The following is a 26,720-nucleotide window of genomic DNA, read 5'->3' on the forward strand; positions in this document are numbered from 1 at the left end:
TCTCTGGAATAATTAGTAGTAAATTCAAGAAAATTAGTAAGGCCATTTACAACTGACACAATATGAAGGAGCTCTTCCTCCGTACCAAACCATATAAAGAAGAGGTCGTCCACAAAACGTTTATAAAACAAGGCTCTACTCTGAAAATCATGCAAAGGAAATAATGAGTCTTCCTCCCATTTAGCCATTACTATATTGGCGTAGCTATTGGCGCACGATGTGCCCATAGCCACGCCATCATTCTGTAAATAGTAATCATTATTGAAAGTAAACACATTATTCTGTAGGACAATTTCCAAAAACATGGTTAACTGATCTATTACAGTCAGATTCAAACTAGAATTGTCAGTCAAAAACTGATGCACCATGGACACCCCCATATCATTAGGGATCATGGTAAATAAACTCTTAACATCCATAGTCACCAAAATATATGGTCTATCATCTGGTACTCCTTTCAAAAACGTATATAATTCCAAAAGAAATTGCTAACTGTCCCTTAGTATAGTAGAGTTCGCATTAACTATGGGTCTAAGAAAGTGCACCAAGTAAAGTGAAAAAGGCTCAGTTACCCAGCCTCTCCCAGACACTATGGGATGCAATGGTGGCTTTACCAATGACTTGTGGATCTTGGGAAGACCCTGTATAATCGGTACGAGGGGTTTATCAACTCTCAAAAACTTCATTAATGTACTATCTATATCATGACTTTTATAAAGGTCATCCAGAATATCATAAATTCTAAATATTCTATTAGAGACTTCATTTAGTTCAACCTTAGAGTAATAACCACCTTCGTTTAACATACAACTCATTCTCTCTACATAGTCCACAGTGTCCATAACAACAATAGGTCCTCCTTTGTCTGCTGGACGTATAACTATAGTGGGGTCCTTCGAAAGATCAGATAAAGCCTTCCTTTGGTTAAAGGTTAAATTCTGTTTCCCAGCATTCCTATTTTTATCCCTATTACCTTCATTCAGTAAATGTAGATCTTGTTCTGCTAACTTATTAAATGTATCCACCAAAGGATGTAATGTGGGAATATACAAGCTAGGAGTGCGAAAAGTACTGGTGGTGCCTGCCCTCAACATCTCCAAAATCCAGTTTTAATTGTACATTACGTGCAAAAAGTCTAGTGTCCAACACTGAATCAGTCACATTGCTCTTACTGCTAGGAATAAAAGATAAGCCCTTATTGAGAACCTCTGACTCATACCTGGTTAAACTCCTGTGAGATAAGTTCATGACTAGGGATTGGGTAGTCATTCCCACATTTTCTTCAAAGTGGGTCCAGTGTGTTCTCCCCCTGACTCCTTCCGTTTCACTCTCCTCTGTTGTATGTACCTCGTCCTTGCACATGCTGGGGGGTGCCTATCGGGAAAGGGTCAGGTGTCACAGCTCTTTCATCAGTCAGTTGTAGGTTATAGGGAATGTTAGAAACTTTCCTTCTAACCACTGGTTCTGTATTAGAGCCAGAGAGTACACAGTCATCCACGTTCCTATCAACTACCCTATTAAGAGCACTACTATTGTTAACTTCATTAGGAACAACATCAGAAACAACATGACCATCTATAGTAACAACCGCTTCATCCTTGTTACTAGTAGATTCTGTTACATTGCTAGTTATCATTGATTCATTTATTCTATTACTCGAATTATTGGATGAATGAGAAGTAGAAAAAACACTTCCTTCATTATTGTTATTGAAAGTCCCATTATTCCTAGGCCAGGTGAAGACATGGCCTAATTTAAAGTCTCTAGTGTCTCTATTAATCTTGGACTTTTTCTGCTCCAACAGTCTCCTTTCATAAATATTTACATTGTCCAAAAGTTTGTCCATTGCACGTTCAACTCTAACGCCTGAATATTTAGAAAAAATGCCTTGCTGTTGTCTCGTCAAATTGTTTCTTAATTTCTCCTTTTCTGGGGTGAAAAAATCATTCAGCAGTCTCATATATTTACAACTAAGCTCCAAATTTGATTGTTGCCATTGGTACAGTAAGCTAGGGTATAAATTACTTGTCGTCGGCATCTTGAGAATGCGCAGCCCCCTCGGCACTATTCTCCTGCTTAAACAGGCTTCAAAGTGCTGGCGCTGCAATTGCATACGTTTCAGCTTCAACATGTCCAACTCCAGTCTGTTTAACTCGTCGTCCAGCCCAATAAAATCATTAGGATTATCTTCATCCACACCATCCGTTGGCTCATAAGAGGCTAGTAGATTGTCATTCCCAAATAGACTCGTGCGAAAACGTTCAGCAAGACTAAGCGTTGTATCACGACCTCGTAGAGTATACGTTAGTTCAACCGGATCACTCCCTGTGTCAGTCATGCTCCCTCGGTGCAATAAACGTGAAGACAAAATCAGAAAAAATTGTAAAAAGCAGAGGGTAAAGGGTAAAGACATGTTGGAGTTGGAGTTGGACATGTTGAAGCTGAAACGTATGCAATTACAGCGCCAGCACTTTGAAGCCTGTTTAAGCAGGAGAATAGTGCCGAGGGGGCTGCGCATTCTCAAGATGCCGACGACAGGTAATTTATACCCTAGCTTACTGTACCAATGGCAACAATTAAATTTGGAGCTTAGTTGTAAATATATGAGACTGCTGAATGATTTTTTCACCCCAGAAGAGGAGAAATTAAGAAACAATTTGACGAGACAACAGCAAGGCATTTTTTCTAAATATTCAGGCGTTAGAGTTGAACGTGCAATGGACAAACTTTTGGACAATGTAAATATTTATGAAAGGAGACTGTTAGAGCAGAAAAAGTCCAAGATTAATAGAGACACTAGAGACTTTAAATTAGGCCATGTCTTCACCTGGCCTAGGAATAATGGGACTGTCAATAACAATAATGAAGGAAGTGTTTTTTCTACTTCTCATTCATCCAATAATTCAAGTAATAGAATAAATGAATCAATGATAACTAGCAATGTAACAGAATCTACTAGTAACAAGGATGAAGCGGTTGTTACTATAGATGGTCATGTTGTTTCTGATGTTGTTCCTAATGAAGTTAACAATAGTAGTGCTCTTAATAGGGTAGTTGATAGGAACGTGGATGACTGTGTACTCTCTGGCTCTAATACAGAACCAGTGGTTAGAAGGAAAGTTTCTAACATTCCCTATAACCTACAACTGACTGATGAAAGAGCTGTGACACCTGACCCTTTCCCGATAGGCACCCCCCAGCATGTGCAAGGACGAGGTACATACAACAGAGGGAGAGTGAAATGGAAGGGGTCAGGGGGAGAACACACTGGACCCACTTTGAAGAAAATGTGGGAATGACTACCCAATCCCTAGTCATGAACTTATCTCACAGGAGTTTAACCAGGTATGAGTCAGAGGTTCTCAATAAGGGCTTATCTTTTATTCCTAGCAGTAAGAGCAATGTGACTGATTCAGTGTTGGACACTAGACTTTTTGCACGTAATGTACAATTAAAACTGGATTTTGGAGATGTTGAGAGGGCAGGCACCACCAGTACTTTTCGCACTCCTAGCTTGTATATTCCCACATTACATCCTTTGGTGGATACATTTAATAAGTTAGTAGAACAAGATCTACATTTATTGAACGAAGGTAATAGGGATAAAAATAGGAATGCTGGGAAACAGAATTTAACCTTTAACCAAAGGAAGGCTTTATCTGATCTTTCGAAGGACCCCACTATAGTTATACGTCCAGCAGACAAAGGAGGACCTATTGTTGTTATGGACACTGTGGACTATATAGAGAGTATGAGTTGTATGTTAAACGAAGGTGGTTATTACTCTAAGGTTGAACTAAATGAAGTCTCTAATAGAATATTTAGAATTTATGATATTCTGGATGACCTTTATAAAAGTCATGATATAGATAGTACATTAATGAAGTTTTTGAGAGTTGATAAACCCCTCGTACCGATTATACAGGGTCTTCCCAAGATCCACAAGTCATTGGTAAAGCCACCATTGTGTCCCATAGTGTCTGGGAGAGGCTGGGTAACTGAGCCTTTTTCACTTTACTTGGAGCACTTTCTTAGACCCATAGTTAATGCGAACTCTACTATACTAAGGGACAGTAAGCAATTTCTTTTGGAATTATATACGTTTTTGAAAGGAGTACCAGATGATAGACCATATATTTTGGTGACTATGGATGTTAAGAGTTTATTTACCATGATCCCTAATGATATGGGGGTGTCCATGGTGCATCAGTTTTTGACTGACAATTCTAGTTTGAATCTGACTGTAATAGATCAGTTAACCATGTTTTTGGAAATTGTCCTACAGAATAATGTGTTTACTTTCAATAATGATTACTATTTACAGAATGATGGCGTGGCTATGGGCACATCGTGCGCCAATAGCTACGCCAATATAGTAATGGCTAAATGGGAGGAAGACTCATTATTTCCTTTGCATGATTTTCAGAGTAGAGCCTTGTTTTATAAACGTTTTGTGGACGACCTCTTCTTTATATGGTTTGGTACGGAGGAAGAGCTCCTTCATATTGTGTCAGTTGTAAATGGCCTTACTAATTTTCTTGAATTTACTACTAATTATTCCAGAGAAAAGATTTCTTTTTTAGACATAGACATGATAAGAATGGATAATGGGATGTTGAATACCACAATCCACCGCAAGGCTTGCTATAGAAATACCTTACTTCATCGAGAGAGCATGCACCCTCCGTTTGTGTTTAAAAATGTAGTCATGGGTCAGGCTATGAGAGCTTCTAGGCTCAATCCGATCCATGATAATTTTATAACAGAGATTTCTAACCTTAAAGAAAGATTAACTGACAGACGTTATAAACCTAATGAGTTAAATGGGGCTATCAGCAGGGTAAACTCTCTTAGAACCACCATAGCGAAACCATACTTTTCAGAAGGTGCACCTTCTGAAGCACGTCCAGACAATGGTCTGAACCCAGTGAGCTTGAGAATACCCCTATTCTTTACTTCAGACATGGGTAATGTTAAGGAAATATATGAGAGGTATTGGAATGTACTTCTATTAGATGGAAATATAGGTAGGATAGTGGGACGTAGACCCACCTATGCCTTTAGAAATAGAAAGAATCTGAAACGTATTCTTTGTCACCGTCCACTAGGAAGAGAACCTATAGATTGTAACAGGAGTTTAGTGAACACTAAGCCATGTAACAAATGTAACCAGTGCCCACATATAGATGAGAGAACTTCATTTACACATCCTGTCACAGGGGTTGAATTCAAGTTTTATACTAACACCAACTGTCAGAGTGAGCATGTGGTTTATTTAGCTAGATGTGTCTCCTGTGAATCGTTCTATATAGGTAAAACCAATAGAAAACTTAGGGAACGCATAAGGGAACATGTCTATCATGTTCGTATAGGGACCAATACCAATGCCTTAGCCAAACATGTCATGGACAGAGGACCGAGTCATATATTCACCTTTTCAGTGATTCAAGTCTTTAAACCGAGTTTACGTGGGGGTGATATTCATACATTTACAGAAGAGAATGAGCTTAGGTGGATCATTAGATGTCAAGCAGACAGAGAGCCTGGCCTTAATGATAAAGCTTCACTTAAACCCATTTTGAAAAAGAGAAGGCCAGTAGTGTCAGGTTGAATTAACTGAATATCCACCCCTGATGTATACACCTATTCATATATGGGATATTGCATGGTTATTTGTATATGTATGTGCATACTTTGTATTTGTATTTGTATATATTTATAATAGTTATATGTATTTGTATTTATATATATATTTATATTTATATTTAAATATAATATTTTTATGTGTCAATGAATTCACATATATTCATTAGGATAATGTTATAGGAAGTTTTTTAATGAAGTTTTTTAATTAATTTTAATTATAAGGGTAGGCACTTTTTAACAAACAAGTGTTTGAATTAACTGGTCTTATACTTCTTTAATACGTGCATTCAGTGACGTGTCTATTTATCTGGCCAATGAATTGCACTTGTTCAGTATTTAAATGGCTAGATTTTTGTTATTAATGTCTGATGAAGCCGAAAGGTGAAAGCGCTTACTAAATATAATAAAGCCAGAACTTAGTTGCCTAGTTCGCGTATTCTTGTTATCTGGAATCGTAATTTGGACTTGCTGCTTTACTTTATATACGCCTGTGGAGACATAGTGCTTGGTTCCTGTGGATGATCGAACTTTTACAATTGTTGATTATCCAGATATTTGCATCCACAGGAGCCTTTACCCTTTGGTGTAATTTCTGCTTTTTACTATTTTTTCTGTATATTGAATAACCTTCAACAATACAGGAAAAGTATAGAAATTCACTGCACCAACTGTCCCATGCAAATTAGCTACCTTATGTGGCCCTAACAATAATTTCCTGACATTCTTTATTACTTTTTCAGATATTGTTGTCATGTAATGCTGACAACTGCCCTATAATTTTGGAAGGGATTTTTAATGTTGCACCTGACTCAGTAATCGACCAAAGAACCCCTTCCAAGGAAAGACATTCCACAGCACAAAACTGGTTACCTTCTTTATTCCCTCTCTCTTGATTTGTATTTTTTTTTTTTTTTTGCAAATTTATTTTTTATTGCAAAATTCTTCTTGTATTTGTAAATAACCTGTCTGCAAGCCTGGGTCCTTAAGAATCAGCTGGAAAAATCAATGCCTATTGTTTCAGAAAGCATTGTGGACAGATGGACAGAGAGCGCTATTACAAGGCTCACTCACATAGGTAACGTCACTGATACTCTGGAAAAAATCAGTATTCGGCAGCTATATTCATCGTTATGCATCCCTTTAGACATATAAGTAATGGACTTACAGACACACTCCTTCCTCTTAATATTAAACCTATGTAAACTGAAATAATCAGGCTTACCTTAATTAGCAATTTTCACACCTGAGCTGAACATAATTACTACCATCAAGACAAGTGAAAGGCTCAGGACCTGATAACATTAAGGCCCTAGAAATTTCTTCATCATTGTGTACCACTAGTGTGTACCAAATTATCCTATGATACGGCCTGTGCTGGTGAATCCTGTCTATGAAACTATTCCAAAAAAGCAGTGCTGACCAAGACAGAAATCACCTCAAATTTGTGAGAAATTATTCTCCATTTTAGTGATTAATATGGAGGCTATAATTTATGCTAAAGGCTAGGAAACAACTGCAGCCACTCCTGACTAGCTGTACTGGTAATATCAAGCTTTGTTTGTGAAGAGTCATTCTAGTGACAGGTACATCTGATGATTAATTATTTGAAAAACTTACAAAACAAAATGACGCACGTAGTGGTGCAAAACTCTGAGGCAAAAAATGGGAAAAAACTTGCTGTAAATACTGTGAAACAGAACCGTTTATTAAACAACAGGTCAAGCGCTTTTGTGCCTAAAATTTTGAGACTTCTTCAGAACCAAGAATATGAAATACCAAACCCATTTAAATAGTGTAAAAATTATGTGACATTCAATAATTAACACCTGTTAAGAGTAACCACCCATTCTTTGACAATGAGCACAAATAAAACACTTAATTAAAAACGCATTCCTAAAACTGTAATACAATGCAAAATGTAAAATCTGAAGATAGTAAAAAAGTAATAACTAACAATACTAAATTACAGTCTGATAGAAGTGTAAAAAATAGCTACAAGAGTATTATAAAAAAGGAAGCTTAAATGTAAACCAGTTCAAAGGTTTAGAGCTCTGTGCTTTAAAATAGGAATGAGACAGGTATAATCATTCATACCTGGTGATGTTGTAGATACTGCGGTAGTGGCGCTGCGGTAGCATTGTCGCCTCATAGCAAGACGTTGTCCCGTTCGATTCTCAGCTAGAGCATCTTCTGTGTGGAGGCATACGTGAATGGGGCGTGCCTTCATTGAAGGTTGTGCGTCAGGGCTGGTAACCCGGTACGTAAAAATCCACTACCAATCATTAGCAGACTGGAGTTCCGCTGTGGCGACCCCTAACTGGGAAAAGCCGAAAGACACAAACAAACCTGGTGATGTTGTAGCATTCAGCTTAAGCTGCTAATGAAGTTCAGACCTCTCTAAATTATTCATTCACCAACCTCCTTCATTGTCTTTCCTCACTATGTCTACAATCCCAAACACAAACTTAGTAAAACTCGGACATTGTAAAGTGTGTTTAAAAAGGGCTTTATTGATGTTCTTCCTTTGAATAGCATACATGTTAATAAATACGTTTATGGAGGCTTCTCTCCATTTTACCAATATAAAATCCATGACATGCTTCACACACCGATATATAAATCAAACCACTACTTGCGCAGTTCCTTGTTGCTAACTTAACTATTAGTTCAGGGTTGCTAATTGCCACCTGTTTGTCTTGTAAAATAAATTTACATTGTTGACATCTTCCACACTTAGCAGTCCCTGTATATGGAACATTAATTGAAAGTGATGAGGAAGGGTGCTCTAACAAATGTTTAATGTTACGGCCAGTTTTATAAACAAAACTTGGTTTCACACCCACTATCCTCAATAATTCTGGACTTCACTTAAAAAGTACCTAAATCTTAATCAAAATGTCTTTAATGTCCTTATTTAAATCACCATAATGATTAATTATTTGAATTCACGTAGCCCAGAAAAGCCCTGTCCTACCAAAACTATCCTGGTGGACTTTGATAAAGTGTTCAGTTCAGTCTTACTCATAGGTAGCTTTGCAAGCCTTTGGTTTTTCTCCACAAACCTATCTTAGCTACTGTTCCTTATACAACTTCCTATATGCTTGAGTTAATATAATATGCAATATCTGTTACCCTTCCTTTGCAAGAGAACACCAAAATGGGATGTCAGTTGTTCCACATTCTTCTTCTATTAGCCATAGAGCCTTTATCCACTAGATCTTATCCATTCAGTAAGTACTGTCGTTTGCTGATATTTATCTTATTCTCTCTACAAACTGTTTTGATGTCCCTAGGCTCTTTGCAGCTTTGTTAGACTTACTTAAGGTCTCTTGGTTGAGCACACTGTATAAACATTAGCAAAATGAAGTTTTCACCATGAACCCCCATCCCCTTCAGCACAAGCACTGAATGATGCCTGAAAATGCCATGATGATGGTGCAGCCTATCCCATAAATACATGGGGATCTGGTTACATACTTTTTTTCATCAAAGCTGTTACCTAATAGTTATAAACTACCATAAAAATCAGTGGTACAGGTTGATGGCACTGGCTGCATTAGTCTTTGCTAGCAAAGTTAAATGTCCTGAATATGATTTTTCTGTTCCACCTTGCTGTGCACGCATTGGTAAATAACAGCATCATTAAACTACTGCTTGGTAGCAGTTTCAAAAACTGGCATATCTTTTTGTATGGGACAAACACAAAAAACAAACATCCTTCAAAAGGGCCTGATGACGACAAACTGGTGCCAGAGTCATGGACTAAGACTCTACATATCTACCCACCTATAAAACAATAAGAAATAACAAAAACTTCAACCTTAATAAATTCTTAGAAGAACTTAAATTATGCAATTGGTCATTTCCAAAACAATTACCACTAGATAAGACAGTAATACACTTTAATAACACATTCCTTGCCATCCTTGACAACCATGCACCTGCACGCTCTATTAGAATTAAAACAAAAGTTTCCCCCGGGTCACTAAAGAAACCAAACTAAAGATCATCCAAAGAAATAATGCCTGCAACACCTGGTGCTCCTCTAAAGCTCCACAAGATCAACTCAAATTTTGACAATATAGGAATGATACAAAAAAATCCATATTATTAGATAAAAAAATATATTTCTGGCATTTACAGCAGAAACACCACAACAAGCCACAGAAGTTCTAGGCAGGTATTAACAAACTCCTCCACCCAGGGCAATCCCCAACTCCAACCCCCTCAGCCCCAATCCAAATATCGCCAGAGTCCATTACCAACACCTTCAACAGTTTCTTTACAGAAACCATCAAGGCCCTTGCTAGCAAACTTAAACCCACTTGTCCTAATGCTGAAACCCCTAAACCCAGTGACATTCTCTCCTTTACCTTCCAAAAAGTTCCGACTTCACTCATTAGAGCCCTAATTAAAAAACTCAAACCAATCATCCTGCAGACTACCTGCAAAAAGCTGCTGATGTTATAGCAAACTACCTTATTCAACATAATCTTCTGGCCAACTCCCAGCATAGATTTAGACCACAGCACAGTACCACCTCAGCTCTCCTCTCCTTTCCTTTTCTAATGTCTCAAATTCCAACTGTAACAACAACAAACTATCTTCTGTCCTGTTTCTCGATCTTTCCAAGGCCTTTGACATGGTTACCCACCAAGCTACTCTTACTTACCCTAAATAAAATATCCCTAAACAACCGTGCCATACAGTGTTTTCAATCTTATCTTAGTGGAAGACAGCAGGCTGTCCTTTGGCAGGACAAACTCTCCACCCTTCTCCACATTACCCTTGGTGTCCCTCAAGACTCCATATTAGGTCCCCTTCTTTTCTCTCTCTTTATCAATGACCTCCACACTGTAATCGCAGATGCAACCTGTATACAATATGCTGATGACTCCACCCTGATTTGCTCAGCCTCTACCCCTACAGATCTCCTTAGTTTAACCCAGAAAACCTTTAATACAGTGGAAAGCTGGATCACTAATCAACAGCTGATATTACACCCTAATAAAACAAAGCTATTGCTCTTCTCCCCTATTCGCAAATCCTCTCAACCTTTGTTTACTATAACATCTAACAATGGGACCATAATCTCACCAGATATGTATACCAAACTCCTGGGTGTTATAATAGACAACAACCTCAAATATAATATGCACATAAACCAAATGATTAAAACCGTCAATAAAAAACTTGGCTCCCTATACAAAAACAAACCTTTTCTCACCCCCTAGGACTGCCATTGGCCATACCCATCTGCTTTCAACTCTACTCTATGCCTCACCAATACTCACTAACTTGAACAAAACTGATCTCAGCAAACTCTCTAGCTGCTACAATCAAATTTCCAGGTTTGCCACAGGAACTTCCTACAGGACACATCATTGTCAAAACCTAATCCTCTTAAGATGGCTAGAACTCCCCAGGCTAATTCAATATAATCAGCTTACTGTAGTATTCAAGGTTATTAACCATACAGAAAAAACACCCTCCCTTAAAAACATTATCCAGCCCTACAAAAATGATAGGCTACTTCATTCTACTACAAAACGTTTGGTTCAGTCTGTTAAAGTTAACAACCTATCTGGAGAATCTTTGTTTGCAAATTCAGTAGGCAAAACCTGGAAATCGCTACCATCTGACCTTACTCTGAACCCTTCCCTTAATCATTTAAAAAAAATTTAACCCAGTATTTTAAAACTCACTGGTTATGTCCTTGCTCTAACCCTGACTAAAGCCTCATCGACTTCCATATCCCTGAAATTATTATTCACAGCGGTTTACCTCTTACACTAAAAGGTTTGAAAAGAGAAACTGTAACATATTTGCAGATACTCTGTATATAGCTGCACCTGTAGGTTTGATAAGAGAAACTGTAACATATTTGTATATATTTCTGAATATAAACTGTATTCTTCATAGGCTTGAAATGTGAGACTGTAACTTTTATGTTAACACAATATGTTAGTGCATATACTGTAACTTGCTTGTCTTTATCTGTTTGTAAGTTTGGAGCTTTTCTCCCCTGGCCTCCGGTGAAAATGGACATGTATCCAGTCACACTATCCTGGTCAACAAATGTAAAATAAATATAACATATATGAAAAAATACATAATAGTACCCTTTGAAAAGATGTCCAGTCCTGGAAATTACCGCATTGATAATATATCCCTAAAAGTAGACCCAGTGGTCAGGGATCTGAGAACTCATGTTAACAGTAACTGACCTTTGACCACAACATGTATACTGTGGTGAGAAAATCATTCTGCACTGTACAACTTATAAGTAAGGACATGTCATCCAGGTCCAAGGAGGTCATTGTTCCACTTTCCTTGGCTTTCATCAGATGTGTCATTGAGTAGCATGCACCATTTGGCATGTACCAATACAAGCAACAGCTTATGACTGTGAGATACACAGAAGCTCCTCACAAAAAGAACACATCCTTTAGATGAGACATTAAACCAAGGCCTCATCTGCTTGAGCTGGTAGTAGCTCAGGCAGGTCTAAAAGATCCCATGTCAACTATCAAAAAGAATAGGAGATGTTCCCCAGTACCGTGGCCAAATTTCTCCTAGTAGTATAAATGCCACTTCGGTCTTCCCCCTGAAATAAAGCTACTAGCCTAGTAGGACTAACCTTTTCAATAAAGGATAAATCAATCAGTAAACCAATCACTCAATAAATAAATAAACTGAAATACTATCAGTGGAAAATAAATTATATTCCTACCACCTCCCCATCTCGTCTCCAATTTCCATTTATTTATTTTAACTTACTCTATATTAATGAATTACTGGTGAAATGTTACTACTAAGTATGAACTGCATGCCCCTGCACATACTGTCATGATTATACAAAGCCCATCTAAAATCGCTTAACCTTCACAGACCATGCATTTTCCTTTCTAGGCTCTAGTCTATGAGACTCTTGCAAACAGCATTAGAAGCTGCCATTCAGAGACAGATTTCAGGACTAAATTTCTAGAACACCTACAAACAAGTAGCATGATCTTGCTTTAAACATAACTTTTTTTTAACTAACTTTATTCTTAATCAAAGTTAGTTACAAAGAATCTAAAACTCATTCAGTGACAGTAATAGTATATGTCCTTATTTAGCTTTCAGCTTTCATCCTATATATTTATTTTTTAACTTCTTTTTTTAATTGTACTTGAAAGTGATTGTTGCAATTGCTTTTTAATGGCATATATTTTGCATGTATAGTATTTTTGGCATCTCTGTAGGTGTCTATAAATTTTATTATGCATTGCTATTGTCTTGAGCTCTATCATTGGACTGTGGCTGAAATGGGTTCCTCTGAGATCAGTCCAAGCCACCTGTTAATAAATATAAACAAACAAATGCATACAATTACTATTTGGTCTATCCTTTAAAGTGATGTAGGCCATGTTTTGTATGTATCTTACTGTGTTTTACTGTCCTGTATAATCTAATGTGTTAATACTATTGCCTAGTTGTATGTTATGACTTTCATATTGTCTAGAATTTTCAAGAGTAAATCTACATAATGCTAACTTTCAACAAATTAGTAGAAATAGCTATTATAGACAGACTGGTGAAATGCATTGCATATAGTAATGTTTTAATTAATAAATGGCTGCAATAGAAATAAATAAATCAGTTTGTGTGTGTGTGTGTGTGTGTGTGTGTGTGTGTATGTGTGTGTGTGTGTGTGTGTGTGTGTGTATGTGTTTGTGTATGCACCTGCAACACTGCTAACCCAAATAGAAAAAATTAAGCTAGATACAAGAACAGAAAGCTACAGTGCATTCGATGTTATGCATATTGTTTAGTAGTTCTTTCTGTACTTATGTTTTTTTTTAAGTTTCCCAGCCCTTATCCACTTCCATTTTACGTAGCTGGAAACAAGCTGTTATTAGCTCAGCATGTCTTTGATGGTTAACTCTTTGAAATAGATGCATACACGCATGAATGAATGAGTGAATGAATGGTTGAATGAATGAATAACGGTTTACATTAAGGGATGACCTGAGCAGTTATGTTGCATAATGTAAGATCTGAAACAGTGCTGCAGCTGCTTTGAATTAACAAAGTTTTCTTTTTCTTTTTCACAGAAATGACAGTGACGTATTTCTAAGATAGGATGTGATTTGTTAGGCACTTTGAACTTCTGTAATTTAACGACCTAACTGCTTCATTGCAAGGAAACACCAGATCATCAAGAGAACAAAGGAAAGCATTTCAGGAACTTACTTCGTGACTATGATAATTGGGCAGCAGTTATGGACAGATGGGTTCAAAGTGCTTAGTTCTTTGAGAGCTCAATTCCCTCTCTCGTATACCTGCTATGAATTCCAATCTGCTTGTGTGTTCTTTTGGGACTGAAAGGGAGTTCCCAAGACCACCTGCAGGTTCAGTAAAAGGTCTGCAAACTCTTGCAAATAGTCCCTCAGAGACAGAAGAAATTGTGTCTGCAAGTGGCCTAATCCCTCCCCTCCCCCAACAAGGCTTTCTTTCAGACCTTGCTGTAGATTAAAGGAGGTCTGGTTACTTAGAACTATTTCTGCTGAAAACAAGGCTGTTCTGCAGGGAGAGGTCAAGATTTGATTACAGCCCTGGGGAGTTTCTAGGTGGCCTTGATTCCTGACTCCAGACCCGTGTTGCACACAAGGCAATTTCTAAAGGGCCTCATCACAGAAAGAGAAACGCAATTCCTAAATACTTTCCAACATTTATGGGGAAAGTTAATGCATGAATAACTCTCTCTTTCTTCTTGTAAATCTTTTACAGTTCTTAACTACCAATCTCTTCACCAGTACACATAAATGGTAGCAGTAAAACTTTTTTGTTTCGATTCATTATAAACCTAAGAATGTAAATGAAAGAGGAAATGACTTACATAATGCAAAAGCTAATATTGCAGTCTTTGTTTTCCCTTTATGTTCATATATATTCAAAATATCTACTTATTATAAATCCTCATTTGCTCCTCTTGAAGTAACCTGTTCTATCCCACCTACAAAAAATATACTGCACCCCTACCACACACATCTAGCTATTGTGTATGTCTGGTATTACTTTATATTGAGCTTTGTACTTCTGAAAAGTTCTTGTTGAGCTTACTGTTTTATTTTTGGCTGTCCATTTTTCATGTTTTATGGCCTACCCCAGTGCCCTCGCCAGCCCTGGACTATCTCTAATTCAGGTCTGGTTCTGGTACATGTTATTAACATTCTTGATAAAGTCTGAAGATTAAAGTGAATATTAAACTGAGAATATGCTAAAACATTGGTCTCTTCTGTCTTGCATTCACGTGCTTTGGTTTTGTTTTATATTAGTGCTGATATACACCTGGTTGGGCTTTGTTTAATTTTTTTGGTTTTGTTTTTTACGTGTTATCAACTGTTTTGGCAAGGGTATTTTTAATTTTATGACCTACCCCTAGTTTTACCCCTTCCCTTTAATCTCTCTTACATCCAGGTGGAGGGTTGAGGATGTGCTGATGTATCACCTTGCTTCCACACATCTTTGGACGATGCCCCATATCACATTACTAGCTTCCACCAAGGGTTGTATACTGGGAGTACCCAAGAGACCATGCTCCCCTCTGGGATGTTAATGCCCATCTCTCCCTGCCACACCATCAGTTTCACAAGCTGTTTATTGAACTTGGGCTAGCTGGGCTGTAGTTAGGGCTTTATCCTGTTACACTGCTGGAGTGGCTGTTCACAGCTGCACATAGTCAGGCATATGCCATGCTATGGTCAGCCGACAAATTACTGGTCCAAACCCACAAAGCTAATAACTCAGTTGGTGAATCCCTGTTCAACAACTTTGTTGGCAAAACCTGGAAAGCCTTGCCAAACTATATAAACCTACAATCCTCCAAAAGTCTCTTAAAAAAATAAAAACTCAAACAGTATCTCAAATTGAACTGGCTATGCCCATGTACCAACCTGGATTAAGTTATAAAACAATAGCATAATCAGTAATTATCATAACATCTAACTACATTACCATGCTATGTATCCAGTCTTACTTGTAATTGCGTCTGTCCATGAGAACTGTGAGTCTCCACTAGGGAACATTACTAAACCAATGTACATAAAATATATTACTACTTTTTTTTATATATTCTAATTGTTTTCTAACTTCTTGTGTAACCTTTATATGTCTGCCCATGAGAACTCTGAGTCCCTACTAGGGAACACTTCTAAACATACACAAGGTATATTACCACTTTTTTATATATTCTAATTGTTTTCTAACTTCTTGTGTAACCTTTTGTATGTTTGAGTATGTGGAGCTTTTCTCCCCGGGCCTCCACTGAAAACTGGCATGTATCCAGTCGGACTATCCCAGTAAACAAATGTAAAATAAAATAAATAAATAAATGTACACTATGGCATACACTTTTTAAATGTTTATGTATTTATTTTACGAGGTATGGTAGGATTAACATTTTCTAAAAGTCCTGGTATATTTTCATACTTACTTTTTATTACACTGTGTATTTTGTTAAATTATCTTTTTTTCTTTTGATTGACTAAATGTGTTTTTTCTTAAGTGAGTCAATTGCAGGAGTATTTTTGTTTTCGGAACTGAAAAGGCACATTGTCCAGAAACATGCACTGTGTGGAGAAGTGGCTTCACTTGTTTGGCAGTAGGGAGACAGTCTGGAAGTTGGCATACATTTCCAAAAATCCTGGTTAATGCCTTTTTGTTCAGAGATGGCTATTACTTTTCATCTGAAATGTGCATAGTTTCCAGGATGTCTACAGGTGTATTTTTCTTTCTTTACTTTTTTTTTTTTGCATTTAGAATTTGCACTAAAATGTTAATCCCATATTAAAAGGATCAGTCTTTCGCATTTTGTTACAATGTGTCAGTCTTTCTCATTCCCCTAATAACCTTTACCCTGTAAATACCTTTCAACTGCCCAGATTTTCAGAGAAATTCCATATTTTTGCCTCCAATTATTGGTCTGTTTCTTATAAAATTTGTGGTTTTCTGGAAAATCACTGACTGCTGAGGTCATTAAACAGTGGCACACATTTAAGTTTCAGACTTGATATCTTTCAGAAAGTGCATGTTGACAAAAATCATATTATTCCAGCCACTGTCTAAGGTTATAAGCGCAATATTTAAAATCTGTCTTTATTTTTGGGTCTTTGTCCCCCCATTATTTTAGGCTTTGTCCCAATTTCTTGCACTAAGATATTGAGAGAGGTATGACCCTGTACCATGTATCAACTCCCACAACTTTCATGGTGACTCTCTTTATTCACACAAAATATCCAAACTCTGGAACACTCATCCTGAGACTATAGCAAAAATCCCTAACCACCATCAGTTCAAACTTCTCCTAAAGGAGCACCTTGCTAATCATTGGCTGTGCTCCTGCCACTCTCCAGGCTAATCCTTTCCCATTTCCATCACTTTTACCCCGACTTTGTTCACCTACCATCCCACAACTCCTGTTATTTTCTTGCAATCCCAGTACCCTCCTCACTCTACCCGGACTTCTTATTTACCCTCTCTTGCAGACTGTTCTATCTCTGCACCACTTCAGTGATTTGTAAATGTAACGATATCTTCACCTACTTATACATGTTTTCAAATGTACTATGTTCATAACTGTACCCACATATGAGTTTGACTGTGTGCTGAATTCATTATATTTGTTTCTGCTTAATTGCATCTTCTGTTAATGAATTTGTTTTTGTTTTGTTTTGTTTATAAATCACTATTGTTTGTATTGTATTTGTGGAGCTTTTCTCCCCGGATCTCCACTGAAAACGGGCCCCTGGCCCAGCCGGACACTACCCGGTTAACAAATGTAATAAATAAATACATAAATAAATAAATAAATAAATAAATAACATTTTCCATACTGTGTATCTTCATAGGCCACACGTTTTGCTTATCTTTTTCTCTTTTTCAGTCTCTCTCTCCCTCCCTATTTTTTGTGGAATCTGTTATTTCAATTTGAATTAGACTGGCATTCTGCAAAGTGGAATTTTCCTTTTTATTGCACTTTTGACTTTGTTGTCTGTCACTTGTTTGCTTTTGTAGCAGATTGTTGCAGGTCTGCTAGCTTCCCCAGGCTTTTGCAGATGGAGGCAGTATGTAGTAGTCCTGTTTTGTGGTACTATACTACAAAGAGGTCTGCTTCAGCTCTGCATCTATTTCACAGTATTCTGACATTGTATTTTAGAGTAGCCATGCTTGTTGTCACATCTGTCAGAGATTCGTGTCTTGGTGTCCTGGCCTTGCTTTGATATGCTTCCTTTACACATAGTGCTGTCATACACATGGCTTTGGTTTCATTAATAGGCATACTTCCATATTATTTTTAAAAACAAATACTATTGCACTGAAAAAATATCAGAAATCGACATTTTTGAGAGTGCACATTGGAAATATATTAAAATAGTGTTAAATACTAATACAGTTATTTTTTTTTTGAAAAGTAGAAATCTAAGCTGTATTAAATCTTTTCACAGCCACCAATTTCAGCTGGGAAGCTTTTTTCAGTGAATTCACGCATCAGAGTACATGTGGCACTCAACCCCCATCTTTTTTTATAAAGGGTTTAGGAATGTTTCCTGGATCATGGCCTGCATTTTTAAGACCTCCAGCATCCTTTGTTTATGTTCTGAAAGTATAGAAAAATCAAATTGGTTTAGGTGTTCCCATTAATCAATCTGCATATTTTCTAGAGCTGCCCAGGTATACAGTATACATATCAGAAGGTCGACTATAAATAATAAGTATATAATTTTCCTCAGAGGAATGTCAGTGTAACTCTAAAGAGTCTGTAAATTCATAAACATTCATAGTACATCAAGAAAAATGGCTATGACCAGACTGATATCTGATACTTCAATGTCTCAAGATTTAATTTGTCCCCCATTCCTTATTCCTGTTCTATTCTGAGACTACGCAAAGTGTTCGGAGCTGTTAATTCATCTCCCTTTATGCACAAGTATGACATTGTCTTATTTACTCTCTAACTGCCAAAGTTCACTTAAAACCTTCAGCTTTTTGTGAGTGACAATATCTACAACTTTATTCTGTGTGAAGAGATTCCATCTGTTGCCAATGGCAGCCTTTCTGATTGTCCATTTGCTAATTGTTTACTTATTAGTTAATTGTGCAAGTAAAATGGCTATTATCATTCCCTTTTCAGCCACAACTTAGGCCACAAGGGCAAGGTTAAAATGCAAACTGCGGATTATGTATGTATATATTTATATATGTATGTGTATATATACATATATGTGTGTGTGTGTGTGTGTGTGTATATGTCTATCTATGTCTGCCTATCTAATCTGTCTTTCTGTGAATTCTTCTTCTGTCTACACACACACACACACACACACACACACACACACACACACACACACACACACACACACACACACACACACACACACACACACATAAAATGCTCCCCAGCACCTTGATGCAGGAGGCAAATGCCTTATTTTCTAATTAACTGTACTACCTCTACAATTGCACAGCATTAGGGAAAAGAGAGGCATCTCAGCATAGTGCACGATGGTCTCACAATCTCAGCATAGTGCACTGTGGTCTCACAATCTCAGAATAGTGCACTGTGGTCTCACAATCTCAGCATAGTGCACTGTGGTCTCACAATCTCAGTATAGTGCACTGTGGACTCACAATCTCAGCATAGTGCACTATGGTCTCACAATCTCAGCATAGTGCACTGTGGTCTCACAATCTCAGTATAGTGCACTATGGTCTCACAATCTCAGCATAGTGCACTATGGTCTCAGAATCTCAGCATAGTGCACTGTGGTCTCACAATCTCAGCATATTGTACTGCGGTCTCACAATCTCAGCATAGTGCACTGTGGTCTCACAATCTCGGTATAGTGCACTGTGGTCTCACAATCTCAGCATAGTGCACTATGGTCTCAGAATCTCAGCATAGTACACTGTGGTCTCAATCTCAGCATAGTGCACTGTGGTCTCACAATCTCAGCATAGTGCACTGTGGTCTCACAATCTCAGCATAGTGCACTGTGGTCTCACAATCTCAGCATAGTGCACTGTGGTCTCACAATCTCAGTATAGTGCACTATGGTCTCACAATCTCAGCATAGTGCACTGTGGTCTCACAAGTGGAGATCCTGTAGTGTATGCAGCTCAATGAGATGACTGACAATAACCTGTTCTGTTCAGGCAGGTAGAACCTTATCAACTTGTCATCAAGCACTTGTAGGGAAGCCCTACATTTTTGAGAGAGGAACCATGCAAATTCCACAAAAACAATTATTAGAGGTCACTGCTGAAATCCACTGGTGGAGCTGTGAGGCACAAATCTTAAACAGTGAGTCTTTATACTGCACTCTGCCCATATTTTGTATTGTATTCCGTAAACAGCTTTGCATTTTCATTGACATTCAGCTAGCTTGTTGTCAGCCTGTCTCTTTCTTGCGTGCTGGATAGAGACTTTGAAATGGTGAAGGGCCTCAGGACTTTGAAATGGTGAAGGGTCTGTTATGTTCCACAGATCTTCAGATGCATAGTTGCTTGTGTCTTGCAGTCCTAACAAAGAACAGGCCAAGGTACCAGCAAAATGTAGTTCAGCTGTTCAGCTGTTCAGGTCTGAACTGAACTGAATCCTGACTGACACTTTTTTGCCTCTTGCCTTACTACTGTTATAGGAGTATAACTTTTACTTTTATACCTTTCTTCTTCTCTAGTTATACTTTTTTACTGATAAAGATAGCTTGTCTTAACAATAATAAAAAAAAAGAATAATTTTTGTGATCTGTGATTATCCTTTTACTTGGGTGCATATCAAATGAGTTAACAAATACTGTCCTTTGTGTATCTTAACTATGCGTGCCACTCTTTCATATTTTAGCAAAATCTGATATAAAGGGGTTCCCCAGATTTATTCAATTTGCTTGACTTGTTTTTATATGTATAAGCTTTGCATATTTGCTAAATTGTATAACTTGGTAGTGGAGCTTTTCTCCCCGGGCCTCTACTGAAAATGGACATGTATCCAGCTAGACTAGCCCGGTCAACAAATGTAAAATAAAATAAAAATAAATAAATAAAAAGGTCCTCAGTGGCAGATCAGGTGGCAGATACCCAGATCTTCATTTGAAGGTGCAGACAAGAGGTGCCCTGTCCAAGCTTTCTGTAACAGCTGACAGTTTACTATGACATCTCCACAACATTAGGATTGGGCTGCATTTGCTGTATACTTTTACATGCGCACATCTCTTTTTGAGTGCACTGTGTAAGGGGGTTTATGCTTTGATGTTTTCATTAATTCAGTACCCTTACATTCCCTTCACCTTTTGACCATTGCATGTTGTTTATAGATATCACTCCTTATGTTATTAATTCCATCATTCCTCCAATTTTGTCACTGCAGCTGTTTTTACTTCCTCGTTGTTTCCTGTGCAGATTATAGTAACCTGCCATGAGAATGATACAAACTGTAATGCAAGTCTGTCAGAATTGCTCTCTTGCATACTATTTGCACATTGGAAAATGGCACTGGAATAGGTCTCATATTGTTGGTTCAATAAACAGGGGCAATGGCAAAAGTGAAAGGGAGGAGGCCCAAAATTGGACAATTTTTAAATATTGCTCCTGTTCACTTAAAATGGTAACAGAACAGCAGGTTTTGCATCAATATTTTTTTGTCCTATAAAAATGATGAAACTCAAATTTCTGACATTACTGTCTGGCTGTAATCCTCAGTAAATTAAAACAAAATCAAAAATGTAATGATGTACAGATCAAAAATTTGATATGAGGCATAATCAGGGACAGCTGAGTGCTATGGGCACTGTGCCAACATTACCATTCTACACTATGTTGCCTTTTTCCTTATACAGTATATTGTGGTACTGTCTATCCAGATGTTGTCACCCTATTACCGTTTCATGCTAACCCTCTTGGAATGTGATAGTTTAGGGCCCAATTTAATATTTTAATAAAACTTTAACATACATTTTTGTGCTATGTACATTTTTTATTTCTCTTCTAACTGCTGTGTTGCTAACACAAGTCTGTAACTTCCATATTCTTCTAGTAAAACTGATAGTCTCCCAGCAGAACTCTCTTCATAAAGACAATGTATGAGACTGATACAGGCCAATTCTTAACAGGGGTAGAGGAAAGTATTTTAGCTATTAGTTAAATAGCATTTATAGCTTATCTAATATTTATAGTGCAGATATTCCTGGTCAGAGAGTATCAGTGGAAAACTCTGCAACAAGCATCCAGTCCAAAAAGCATGCAATCTTTTCTGATTCCTTTCCTAATTATACAGACCATGACCTATAGCAGGTAACTTGTGACTACCTTATTGGTGGACACTTTAAGCCGAGGGTTGTAATGCTCTGTTGTTCTCTGTATAGCTCCACATCTGCAATTAATGGCATCATAGAGACTACTCCCTGACTTATCACTCATGATGAATTAATGCATTGTCTGAATGTGCAGTGGCATCAGGAAATTGTTTGTGCCTTTCAACCAGTGTCTTGCATGCAGTCATTAGTGTTCTTGACCATTCAGGTCTCTCTTTTTATAGGAAACCAGGTGTCAGTGGTGCAAAAGGTAGCACACTCACCTTTGATGCAGAAGGCTGTGGATTCTAGTCCCACACCATGCAGATGGATTATGGATTACTGACAGTGCAGTATAAGGGAGGTGCTGTATTCTTAAACGTGTCATCCTTTGAATGAGACATTAAACTGAGGGCCATATCTGCTTGAGTTGGTCATAGCTCAGGTGGCTGTAAAAGATCCCATAGCTCCTATTAAAAAGAGTAGGGGTCTTTTATTTACATCTTTTTAGATAATGCATTATTTATATATCTACATTTTTACATTCTTAGATATGTATTATTTACAAAAAATATACAATTATTTGAATAATTGCATTCTCATTTTCAATATCTAGTCTATTGTTCTTATATGCATACTTATTAATTTGATCCCCACTCCTTTCTCCATAAGCATAATCTGATTTTTCTCAATATTGTTGACAATATCCATTTCCCATTAAACATGCTATTAATTCTCTCATTCCATCATGCCCATACTGCATAAAACACTTTTTTATCCAAATGTATTTCTGATTCTTTACTTCTGTTATTATAATACCCATATTTAATCATATCTATATGTATGCTATTACTTCCCTTAAAATCTATTTTATAATTTATAATTTATCTACATTTTTTACACTCTTACATTTAAAAAAAAACACACATATTCTGCAGTTTCTTCTTCTTCACCACAATACAAACATATTCTTTCACTTTTCTTTTTGTACAGTATATTACCTTTCAATGGTAATTTTTTTATTCCCAATCTCGATAAAAAAATCTTGACATTAAACGTTGTCATTGCACCATTTATATATTTCTTTAACTGCTTGAATATTTTCCTCTGGTACATTTTCCCATGGATTAAGACAACAATATTGTCTCATAATATTTTTATACCATGTTTTCTGTCTTCTTTTATTTTATCATTTTTTTATATTCCACATTTTTATCTTTTGTTAATACTTTTTCTATTTATTATAATATTATTTTATTCTTCTATTTCTTCTTATTGCTTCCTAAAACTCTTCATAGTTATATTTAAAGAATCTTGTTTCTAAATTCTTATTTTGTTAATTTATCCATTTCAAAACCTTATACATATTTAATGACGCAGCGTACACTATTGGATTTAACATACCTAGTTCTCCTTCTTTATGTTGTTGTTGGGTCTTTCGGCTTTTCCCGGTTAGGGGGTCGCCACAGCGGAATTCCAGTCCGCTAATGATTGGCAGTAGATTTTTACATGCCGAGTTGCCAGCCCTGACGTACAACCCTCAACGAAGGTACGCCCATTCATGCATGTCTCCACACAGAAGACGCTTTAGCTGAGAATTGAACAGGACAACGTCTTACTGTGAGGCAACAACGCTACCGCAGCACCACCACCACAGTCTAGTTCTCCTTCTTATATATATATATATATATATATATATATATATATATATATCTATGTCTACATGATAAGACCGAAAGCTCAAAAGGCCAAACAATGAGATCGCTGACACCACAAGAACGAAAGTGCAAAAGCACAAAAGTTGACATGCCCGACAAAGCACAATCCCGACAGTTAACAAAACAAAAACAATTCACTGTTCTGAAAAACACACACAAAACAAGCACACCAAAAACCTCATAAACCTACATTAAACCTTACATACACAACTATCTATGCACTAACCTTAACCCAAACCCTAGCCCTAAGGTCTGTTACTATCGCACATTTACCTTACCCACACCCTAACCCTAAAGTCCGTCACTATCATATACTTACCTTACCCGCACAGTAACCCTAATGTCCGTCACTATCGCACACTTACCTTACCCACACCCTAACCCTAAAGTCCATCACTATCGCACACTTACACAGTCGCACTCAAATGCAAACACACATGTTTTGCATGTCGGTGTTTTCTGTGTCAGGATTTTCACTTGGGTATTTGCTTTGTCGGTCTTCTGGCGTCGGTTATCTCATTGTCATTGTTTTGGCTTGTCAGTCTTCTCAGGTAGACCTATATTATATATATATATATATATATATATATATATATATATATATATATATATATATATATATATATAAAAAATACTCCACTTTTAACTGGGTTTAATCTGGAACCCCATATAAATGAAAAATATTTCTAACAATTGCTTGTCGTACATTATTGAAATCATAATAACGCTTGATAAATATGCTATTTTGCCTATTAATACTAAATTAATCAAATTTACTTTCTTTTCATAAAATAATCTATAGGTTTTCCATAAAACAGAAATTTCTTTTAATTCCTTTAATACTGTTTCCCATTGCTTTCTTTCCCTTCTGTGTCAACATTTATTCCTAATGCTGTGATTTCTTTTACTGAGAATTGTATACCAGCTATTTTTATTGTATCTCCCATACCTTTACTTTTATCAATTAAATAAAATATAGTTTCTCTCATCTAATCCCTGTTTTAGTTGGTATAGTAATATCATTTGCATATGACATAAAAACTTCAATTTCAACATCTGTATGGCTTACATATTTTGCGTTTTTCATTTTACAGTTAACCTCACTTACTACCATATTCATAACTACAGCAAATAAGATACTATTCATAGGGCACCCTTATGTTATACCATTAGTCATTTCTATTTCTTTATCTAACCATCCAGTCAATAAAATTTTTACTTTATTATTATAAGTTATCATACACACTTGCTTGATTTTGTTACTAACATTATACATATCCATTATTTCCCATAGCATATCATGTTGTATTAAATCAAATGCTTTATTTTTATAACATTCCATAAGTTTTACAGCCTCTATCTTTTTAAGGATATCATTCACTATTTATCTTACTATCATTAATAATTCGACACCTTGTTCCCTTCATACAATCTACACTTTTCTCCATTATATATTCTCTCCTATTCTTGAATCTTTTCTGTATTATTTTACTACATATCTTATAATCCATATTATTTAACACTATTGGTCTCCAGTTCTTTATATCTTCTTTTTCTCCTTTTTCCACATGAATTTTAATATTTCACTGCATAGTTCCTTGTGATTTAAACCTTTATTTAACTACTCATTAAAGACACATAACAGATACTTTTTTGCTATTCTTCTAAATTTAAATATATTTAAAATCCAGTTATATCTTGACCAGCTGCCAGTTCTGTATTTAACTGTTTAAATGCATTATCTAATTCGTGTAAAATAATCTGTTTCTCAAATTCCTTGTTTACTTCCCATATTCTTGTACATTCTCGCTCTTTCTTTCTAAACACATCTTCTACATAACTTACAATTTCTATAATCTGATGTTGACTTTTTGTTTTTAAATTTCCCTTTATATCTTTAATTTTTCTTTTTATGCTACTATTTTTCTTCACTATTTCAGTCAAATATATGGATACCCTTTCCTTTTTACCTTGTAAAAATGCCTTTGTTTATATTATAATTCCCTGAGTTTTCATGATTTATTTTATAAACATTTTTCTCTTTATAGGAGTATTCTCTATCATTGTTCTCTAAATTCTGAAATGCATATTTATATGTTTTAGCATATTCATGTTTTTCTTCCTTTCTTCCTTTTCTCTGCTATTGTCAAAACTCCTTTAATATTTCCTTTTAAAAGTAATTGACCATTCTGAACAACTTTAATAAAATGCCTCCATAGTGTCATGTTCCTTCCATAATTGCACAATTAATTTATTTCCTTTTCATTCTGTTTCTTATTCATTATTTTTATACCTGTTCCTATTTTAATATATTGTTTATTATCATTTATTTCCAACCATATTGCTAAGTGATCTATAAAACCTGTTACAATAGTTTATCCTGCTATACTTATTCTTTCTGATATTATAAAGAAACAAATCTCTCATTTTATCGTGTCTCTTCTATGTCCATGATTTTCTATTCCATATTACCAGTTTCCTATATTGCATAACTTGTGTCACTTTTCTTATGTTTTTTTCCCTCTTTTTTATTCCCCCTTAAGTCACAGTTAAGACCTCCTGTTATTGTAACATTCATATTTACTACTACATAATCTAACATCCTTTGAAATGAAGTCACCCTTTCTTTACAAATAACATAAACATAAATAGCTATAATTCTATAAACTTTCCCTTGCCATCTAAAATTTACAATTGTTAGTCCTCCCATTCTAGCATGACATCTAAGACCTTCACTACTCTTCTACATGATACTGCTATTCCTGAACATTGCTTATTATCCCATATTCCATACTATCACTTTATCCCATATTTTTCCGTCTGTAATCTTTCTTCATATGTTAAAAAACTTACATAATCCAAGACAATTATATCTATATCATATTTATTACACCATTCTAAAATCCCTATCCTTGTTGCATTGTACATATGGTTTACATTAATTGAAAGAATTCTTAAATTGCTCCTTTCTCTGTTCCTTGATTTAAATGATATAATTTTTTTCTTGTACTACTTTCTCTTAAAT

This window comes from Protopterus annectens, chromosome 2.part2 (genome assembly GCF_019279795.1).
Source record: "Protopterus annectens isolate FY-2018-M chromosome 2.part2, PAN1.0, whole genome shotgun sequence".
Lineage (NCBI taxonomy): Eukaryota > Metazoa > Chordata > Ceratodontiformes > Protopteridae > Protopterus > Protopterus annectens.